Raw genomic sequence first — 7,467 nt, forward strand, 5'->3', positions numbered from 1 at the left:
AGCATAAAAGACACAACTGAGCACGTGCAAGTTGGCTGGCTTTCCCCAGATAGACATTGCAAGGAGGAGGGGGAGGATCTATGCATACAGGATCAAACAGCCCTTTTTTACACAATGTAGAGGATTAACCCTTTACGTTCCACAGTGAGTATAACAAGCATGCTATGACGTGTATATACAGACCGATTTTACTGTTGTGGGTTTAGTAATAATTTCATGGCTGTGTGTTGAGTTATTTTGAGGGGACAGCGAATTGACACTGTTATACAAGCTGTACACTCACTTCTTTACATTGTAGCCAAGTGTCATTTCTTCAGTGTTGTCACATGAAAAGAAAGAATAAAATATTTACAAACATGTGAGGGGTGCACTCACTTTTGTCATAATGTAGATTGTGTTCTCCCCCCCCCCCCCAGGGTACCGGATCCTCAACCCGTATCTCCTGGTGAAGATCGAGAAACACAGAGAACGTTTCCGGAACAACCACAGCCAATCAACAAGTGAGCTCTGCCCCCCTCACTGTGACATAGTTCTGTGTTTTGGTCAGTCCTTACACTTTCTTTCACCAGCTTGTGTTTTATAAAGAGCTAGTTCACCCCCCCCAACAAAGAAAATTGTGTACACACACCTTTTGTCAGGAAGTCTGTGATCTTCTGCATAGTCTAGGACTGTATATGGAGATGGGCACTATCTGTCTCTTTGTGTCCCTTTTACTGATACTGGCTTAGGCCCCTTTCACACTGGTGCGGGAGCGGTTTTAACCCCCGCTAGTGGCCGAAAAAAAGGGTTATAACCACCCGCAAATTGCCGCTGCAGCGCTTTCAATGGGCAGGAGGGGTGAAGGAGGGGTGTATACACCCCTCCTTCACCGCTCCAAAGATGCTGCTTGCAGGAGTATTTTTAACGTCCTGCCAATGCACCGCTGCAGTGTGAAGCCCCCGGGGTTTTCACACTGGAGACACAGAAGAGGCTGTTTCAGGGCGCTTTGCAGGCACTATTTTTAGTACTGTAATGCCTGCAAAGCGCCCCCCCCCCCCCCCGGGGGGAAAGGGGCCTTACTCATAGAAGGACTTCTGTAAGGACATTTAGGGACAGAGCAGTGAAAGGTTAGAGCCTCTGCCTGGTTTTATTTCTTTTATTCCTTCCTCTACTGGCACCTTATTTATCGGGGTGGGGAAAGTTATCACTAGGGTAATATTTCCAGTCGTGTATTGAGACTGGTATTTTCCTCTCATTGGACAGTGATGGCAGATGGTGGAGTTTGGCCATCATATCAGGAAAACTCACACCCTAGTAATAAAGTGACAGTAAATCAGGGTCATAAGCCCCATACACACTATCAGATTTTCTGCTGGATTTTATTTATTTTCCTTTAGATTTACCAAAACCATATAATAAGGTCAAACCTGTAGAAGTTTCAATGTGTATGCAACCAGGCAGGCCCTTGTACTATATGGTTTTGGTAAATCTGAAGACAAAAATCAGCAGAAAATCTGATAGTCTGTATGGATATAGAAGGGGGACTTTCTGACTAATCACATGCGGTCATATAGGACAGTGTTTCTCAACTCCAGTCCTCAAGGCGCCCCAACAGGTCATGTTTTCAGGCTTTCCAATATTTTTCACAGCTGATTTGATCAGTTTCACTGCCTTAGTAATTACCACAGCTGGTTCATTTGAGGGAAATGCTGAAAACATGACCTGTTGGGGCGCCTTGAGGACTTTAGTTGAGAAACGCTGATATAGGCGACCAGACAACACCCCCCCCTTTCCAAATCCCTACTACTTGTGTAAAGTCTAAGGCACAGCTGGAGGGGACTATAAGCATGCCATGGCAAATATAATGCAGCTTGTCAAGTCAAAGGGGCTGCTCTGCAACTGCAAGCCCAACGTCTGGCTCGTGTTTGCAGTGCGCAGTAAATTGCAGCAAAATGCAACCACGCATCCGGGAGGCAGTCCTATGTGGTTCTGGCCAGCCTCTGATCCACCACATATTGCTTTTTCAGAGACGGCCGCTAGCCTTTGGCCAGATGTTTTACTTTTGTTTGTTTACAATTGAGTAAAGTTATATTTAAAAAAACAAACAAAAAAAACCCTTTTAATAGCAAACATGTCAAACGTGCCTGCTTTGTGCACTGAGGTCCTCCTCTTCTCGGGTCCCCCGCTGGCATGCCTCCTCTTCTCTAAATTAAGTGCCTGCTATGGGGGGGATATGTGTGTGTGTGTGTGTGTGTATGTAGGCGCTCGCTCGCTCCTGAGCCCCACTCTGTATGTCTATTAACCACTTCAGCCCCGGGCCAATTAACAGCCTAAGGACCAGAGGTCTTTTTACAATTTCGCACTGTGCTGCTTTAACTGGTAATTGCGCGGTCATGCAATGTTGTAACCAAACGAAATTTGCGTCCTTTTCTTCCCACAAATAGAGCTTTCTTTTGGTGGTATTTGATTGCCTCTGCGAATTTTTATTTTTTGCGATATAAATGGAAAAAGACCAAAAATTTTGAGAAAAAAATATATTTTATACTTTTTGTTATAAGAATAATCGAATAAACTAAATTTTAGTCATACATTGAGGGCAAAATGTATTCAGCAACATGTCTTTAGTAAAAAAAATGTCAATAAGCGAATATTTTTTGGTTTGCGCAAAAGTTATAGCGTCTACAAACTAGAGTACATTTTCTGGAATTTACACAGCTTTTAATTTATGACTGCCTATCTCATTTCTTGAGGTGCTAAAATGGCAGGGCAGTACAACCCCCCCCCCCCAAATGACCCAATTTTGGAAAGTAGACACCCCAAGGAAATTTCTGAGAGGCATGCTGAGCCCCTTGAATATTTTTTTTTTGTCCCAATTGATTGAATAACGACACAAAAAAAAAAGTTTACAAAAAGTTGTCACTAAATGATATATTGCTCACACATGCCATGGTTATATGTGGAATTGCACCCCAAAATATATTCCGCTACTTCTCCCGAGTATGGCGATACCACGTGTGTGGGACTTTTTGGGAGTCTAGTCGCGCACAGCACCCCGAAATCCAATCACTGCCTTCAGGGTTTCTAAGGGTACAAATTTTTGATTTCACGCCTCACTACCAATCACAGTTTCGAAGGCCATAAAATGCCAAAATAACACAAAACCCCCCAAATGACCTCATTTTGGAAAGTAGACACCCCAAGCTATTTACTGAGAGGCATGTTGAGTCCATGAAATATTTTATATTTTGCCACAAGTTGCAGGAATATTACAATTTTTTTTTTTTATTTGCACAAAGTTGTCACTAAATGATATATTGCTCACACATGCTATGGGCATAAGTCAAATTACACCCAAAAATAAATTCTGCTGCTTCTCCAGAGTACGGGGATACCACATGTGGGGGACTTTTTGGGAGCCTAGCCGCGTACGGGACCCCGAAATCCAAGCACCGCCTTCCGGATTTAAATATAAAACGCTACCAAAAAACCTGTTAGCGATCGCAGGGATCAGGCCTGACTCTGCGATCGCTGCAGTTATGTGTTTAGTGTTTTGTAAGTGACAGTGATCGATCGATACTGCACTTGGGCTGGGCTGGGCAGAGGGGCAAAACGCAGGTGCCAGCAGGTATCTGGGCTGATCCCGCTAACAATGCGTTTTTTTGTAACCCTAAACTGCTGGGGATGCTAGTATAGATCTGATCAGATCAGATATTGATCTGTTCAGATTCTATACCACTACGGGAGGTTTATGCTTTGCGCGTGGGTGTTAGCGGTACTGGCACTAACCTAGTGCTGCCTGGGGCGACGCAGACCCTGACCCTAAAACCTAATTGATATCACCAGCCGGTTGATCAGGGGGTTAAACCTTTATTGGGTAATAAATGGTGGGTGCCCTGATGCTATAAAAAGCAAACTAACCAGAGTCACCCGTAACACTTATACGGTGATCAATAGTGAAAGGGTTAACTAAGGGCAATCAGGGGGTTCAAATTTTTATTAGGTAGTATATGGGGGTCCCTGGCGCTATATTAAAACCGGGAAACCTAAATAACTAACTGGCTAACCAGCGTCACCAGTGACACTTATACTGTGATTGCTGGTGAAAGGGTTAACTAGGGGCAATCAGGGGGTTAAAACCATTATTGGGTAGTATATGGGGGTACCTAGCGCTATAAAAACCTGGCGGTGAACCTAAAAAAATAACTAGCTACCTAGCGACACTAGCGACACTAATGCAGCGATCAGAAAAATGATCGCTTAGTGACACTGGCAAAAGGGGGTGAAAGGGTTAACTCTAAGGGCAATCAAGGGGTAAAATCTTTATTGGGGGGTGGTGGGGGCTACCCTGGACCTAACACTAACTGCCCTGACACTTTTTACTTTTACAACTGACATTGAATGCAGTGATCAGTAAATAAATGATCACTGCAATCAGTGACACTGTGACTGGGGGGGGGGGGGGGTAGGGGGGGGGGGGTTTGTGTGCCTGTGTGTTAGTGTCAGTGTAGTGTTTGGTGCACTTACTGTGTCCTCTCCTCGTAGTCCAGTCAATAAAACCGCCCCAAGGAGAATGACATCACTTCCTCCCTGCCTGTTTACTATACACAGTGGGAGGAAGCTTCTCATTCGCCAGGAGCGATCGAGAGGGGATGGCCAGAAACCAATGGCCATCCCCTCATCCCGGATCGCTCCTGAAGCGAACCGGACCACCGCATCCAGCGGGAAGGCAAGCACGTACATGTACGTGCTTGTGCCTGTACATGCCATTGTGATGACTTTCAATGGCATGCGGCGGTCGTTAAGTGGTTCTTAAATCAAAATGCTGTTTGCTTTAAGGCATTCCTTGCATGAAGTTAAAAATTGCCCCACTAACTCCCCGTGTTTTTCCAGGATATCACATAGAAAACACAGAGGTTCTCTACCGGGTTATAAGTGAAGATACGCCCTGTAAACTGGAGCTCTCCAAGAAAGGTAGTGACCAAGTGCCTTCCTTCCTCTCATCCTTTCTTCTCTCTGTTTTTCTTCTTCCCTTCCCTTTCTTCTTTCTTCCTTCTTCACTTCTTCCCTAATTTTCCTTCCTTCCTCCACTACTTCTTCCTTCTTTCCTTTCTTCCTTCTTTCCTTCCTTCCTCCACTACTTCTTCCTTCTTTCTTTTCTTCCTTCTTTCCTTCCTTCCTCCACTACTTCTTCCTTCTTTCCTTCCTTCCTCCACTACTTCTTCCTTCCCTCCCTCCCTTTATGTCATTCCTTCTACATTTCTTTCCTTCTTTACCTACCTACTTTCTCACTTTTTTTTTCTTTCCTTCCCTCCATCCATCCTTCCTTCTTTACTCCCTTCTTCCCCCCCCTCCTTTCTTTTCTTCTTTTCTTCTTTTTACCCCCCTTCCCTACTTTTTTTTTCTCCCTTCCTTATTTCCCCCATTCCTTCTATCCCTCCTTTTTTCATTCGTTCTACCTTTTCATTTCCCTTTTTCCTCTCTTCCTTCTTTTCTTCCTTCCACACGTTCCCTAATTTTTCTTCCCTCTTCCTCTCCTCCCTTATGTCATTTCTTCTACTTTTCTTTCCTTTTTTATCTATCTTCCTCCCCTTCATCCTTAATCCACCCCCTGTCCTTTCTTCCTTTCTTTCTTCCTTTCTTTCTTTCACCCACTTTTTCTTTATTTCTCCCTTCCTTATTTCCTCCATTCCTTCTACTTTTATTTTCCCTTTTCTTTCCTTCCTCACTTGTTCCCTAATTTTTCTTCCTTCCTCCCTTCCTTTTTTCCTTCCTCCGCTCCCTCCCTTTATGTTATTCCTTCTACTTTTCTATCTGCTGTCCTTTCTTCCCTCCATCCTTCCTTTCCTCCCTTGCCTTCCTTCCTTCTACCCTCCCTTCCTTTCTTCCCTCCTGTCTTTCCTTCCTTTCTTTTTACCCCCCACCCTTCCCAAATTTTTAATCCTCATATCCTTCCCTTATTTCATTCCTTCTACCTTTCTTTTTCATTTTCCTCCTCTTCCTTCCTTCCTCTCTCCCCTTCCTTGCTTGCTTCCCTCCCTTATGCCATTACTTTTTTCTTTCCTTTTTTATCTGTTGCTCTCTGTCTCTCCCTCCTTTCTTTCCTCTCCCCCCCCCTTTCTTTCTTTCCTCTTAACCCCTTTCTTTCTTTCCTCTTCCCTCCCCTTTCTTTCTTTCCTCTTCCCCCTCCCTTCTTTCTTTCTTTCCTCTTCCCCCTTCTTTCTTTCTTTATTTCTTTCTTTCTTTCCTCTTCCCCTTCTTTCTTTCTTTCCTCTTCCCCCTTCTTTCTTTCTTTCCTCTTCCCCTTCTTTCTTTCTTTCCTCTTCCCCCTTCTTTCTTTCTTTCCTCTTCCCCCTCCTTTCTTTCTTTCCTCTTCCCCCTTCTTTCTTTCTTTCTTTCTTTCTTTCTTTCTTTCCTCTTCCCCCTTCTTTCTTTCTTTCCTCTTCCCCCTTCTTTCTTTCTTTCCTCTTCCCCCTCCTTTCTTTCTTTCCTCTTCCCCTCCTTTCTTTCTTTGCTCTTCCCCCCTCCTTTCTTTCGTTGCTCTTCCCCCCTCCTTTCTTTCGTTGCTCTTCCCCCCTCCTTTCTTTCGTTGCTCTTCCCCCCTCCTTTCTTTCGTTGCTCTTCCCCCCTCCTTTCTTTCGTTGCTCTTCCCCCCTCCTTTCTTTCATTCTATTTACCCGCCTTTCCTACTTTTTCTACCTTTCTTCCTTCCTTATTTCCCCCATTTCTTTCAGTCTTCCTTTATTCTTTCCCTCTTCTCGTGCCATCATTTTCTTTCTTCCTTTTTCTCGACCACATTGTGACTCTGGTTTTGGTTCAGGTCTGGGGCCGGATATCCTGCTAAAGATAAAGTACCAGGAGCCCAGTGCCCCCTCTGGTAGTGTGGAGGGCCCAGGGGAAGGGCCACAGGTGATGGAGATGGAGCCCGGTGAGTGTGTCATGTAATAGTGGCTCCAGATTCCAGTACAGATCAGTGGTGTGATGGCCTGCTATTGCTGTGCGTTTTCTGGTCAGATTTCCCACCGCAGATCAAGCAGGAACAAGACCCGTATGATGATGTGGATGTCCATCACTCTTACCAGCATGAGGATGGCAAATGGTTCTCTACAGCGGGTGACGTATGCTCCGCCCCCCACCCTCCTGCCACATTCTGCAGTGAGGTGGAACCAGCGGCTGACACCCCCTCTCCTCATTTACTGGATTCAGCACTGGGGTCACCGTACACCATAGAGGTGAAGGAGGAGCAGGAGGACAACGTTCCTGATGATACCCAAACCACTGCTATGTGTCATTTCAAGGTTTAAAGTATAACCAAAGGCAAAACTTTTCTTTGTTTTGGAGTGGAGAGGGATTAGAACACCTGTCAGGTTTTTATTGCTGTCTGTGTCCCCGTTAGGGAGAATTGCCCTCTCTATTTCTTCTGGTTACCATTATCATCAAAAGTAATAGAAAATCCCACTTTTGTGTTGTCCCCAGAACAATAATAGAGGG

The 7,467-nt window shown here is 44.8% G+C and overlaps 1 long non-coding RNA gene across 1 annotated transcript; it reads left to right on the forward strand.

Moving 5' to 3' along the window:
- Positions 1-4,893: 4,893 nt before the first annotated feature.
- LOC143981389 (uncharacterized) lies at positions 4,894-7,067 on the forward strand. Its single transcript, XR_013274307.1, has 3 exons — positions 4,894-4,950; positions 6,797-6,904; positions 6,991-7,067. It is a non-coding gene; the product is annotated as an uncharacterized LOC143981389 (long non-coding RNA).
- Positions 7,068-7,467: the final 400 nt, after the last annotated feature.

This window comes from Lithobates pipiens, unplaced genomic scaffold (assembly GCF_037356315.1).
Source record: "Lithobates pipiens isolate NorthernLeopardFrog02 unplaced genomic scaffold, aLitPip1_a1.2 Scaffold_143, whole genome shotgun sequence".
Lineage (NCBI taxonomy): Eukaryota > Metazoa > Chordata > Amphibia > Anura > Ranidae > Lithobates > Lithobates pipiens.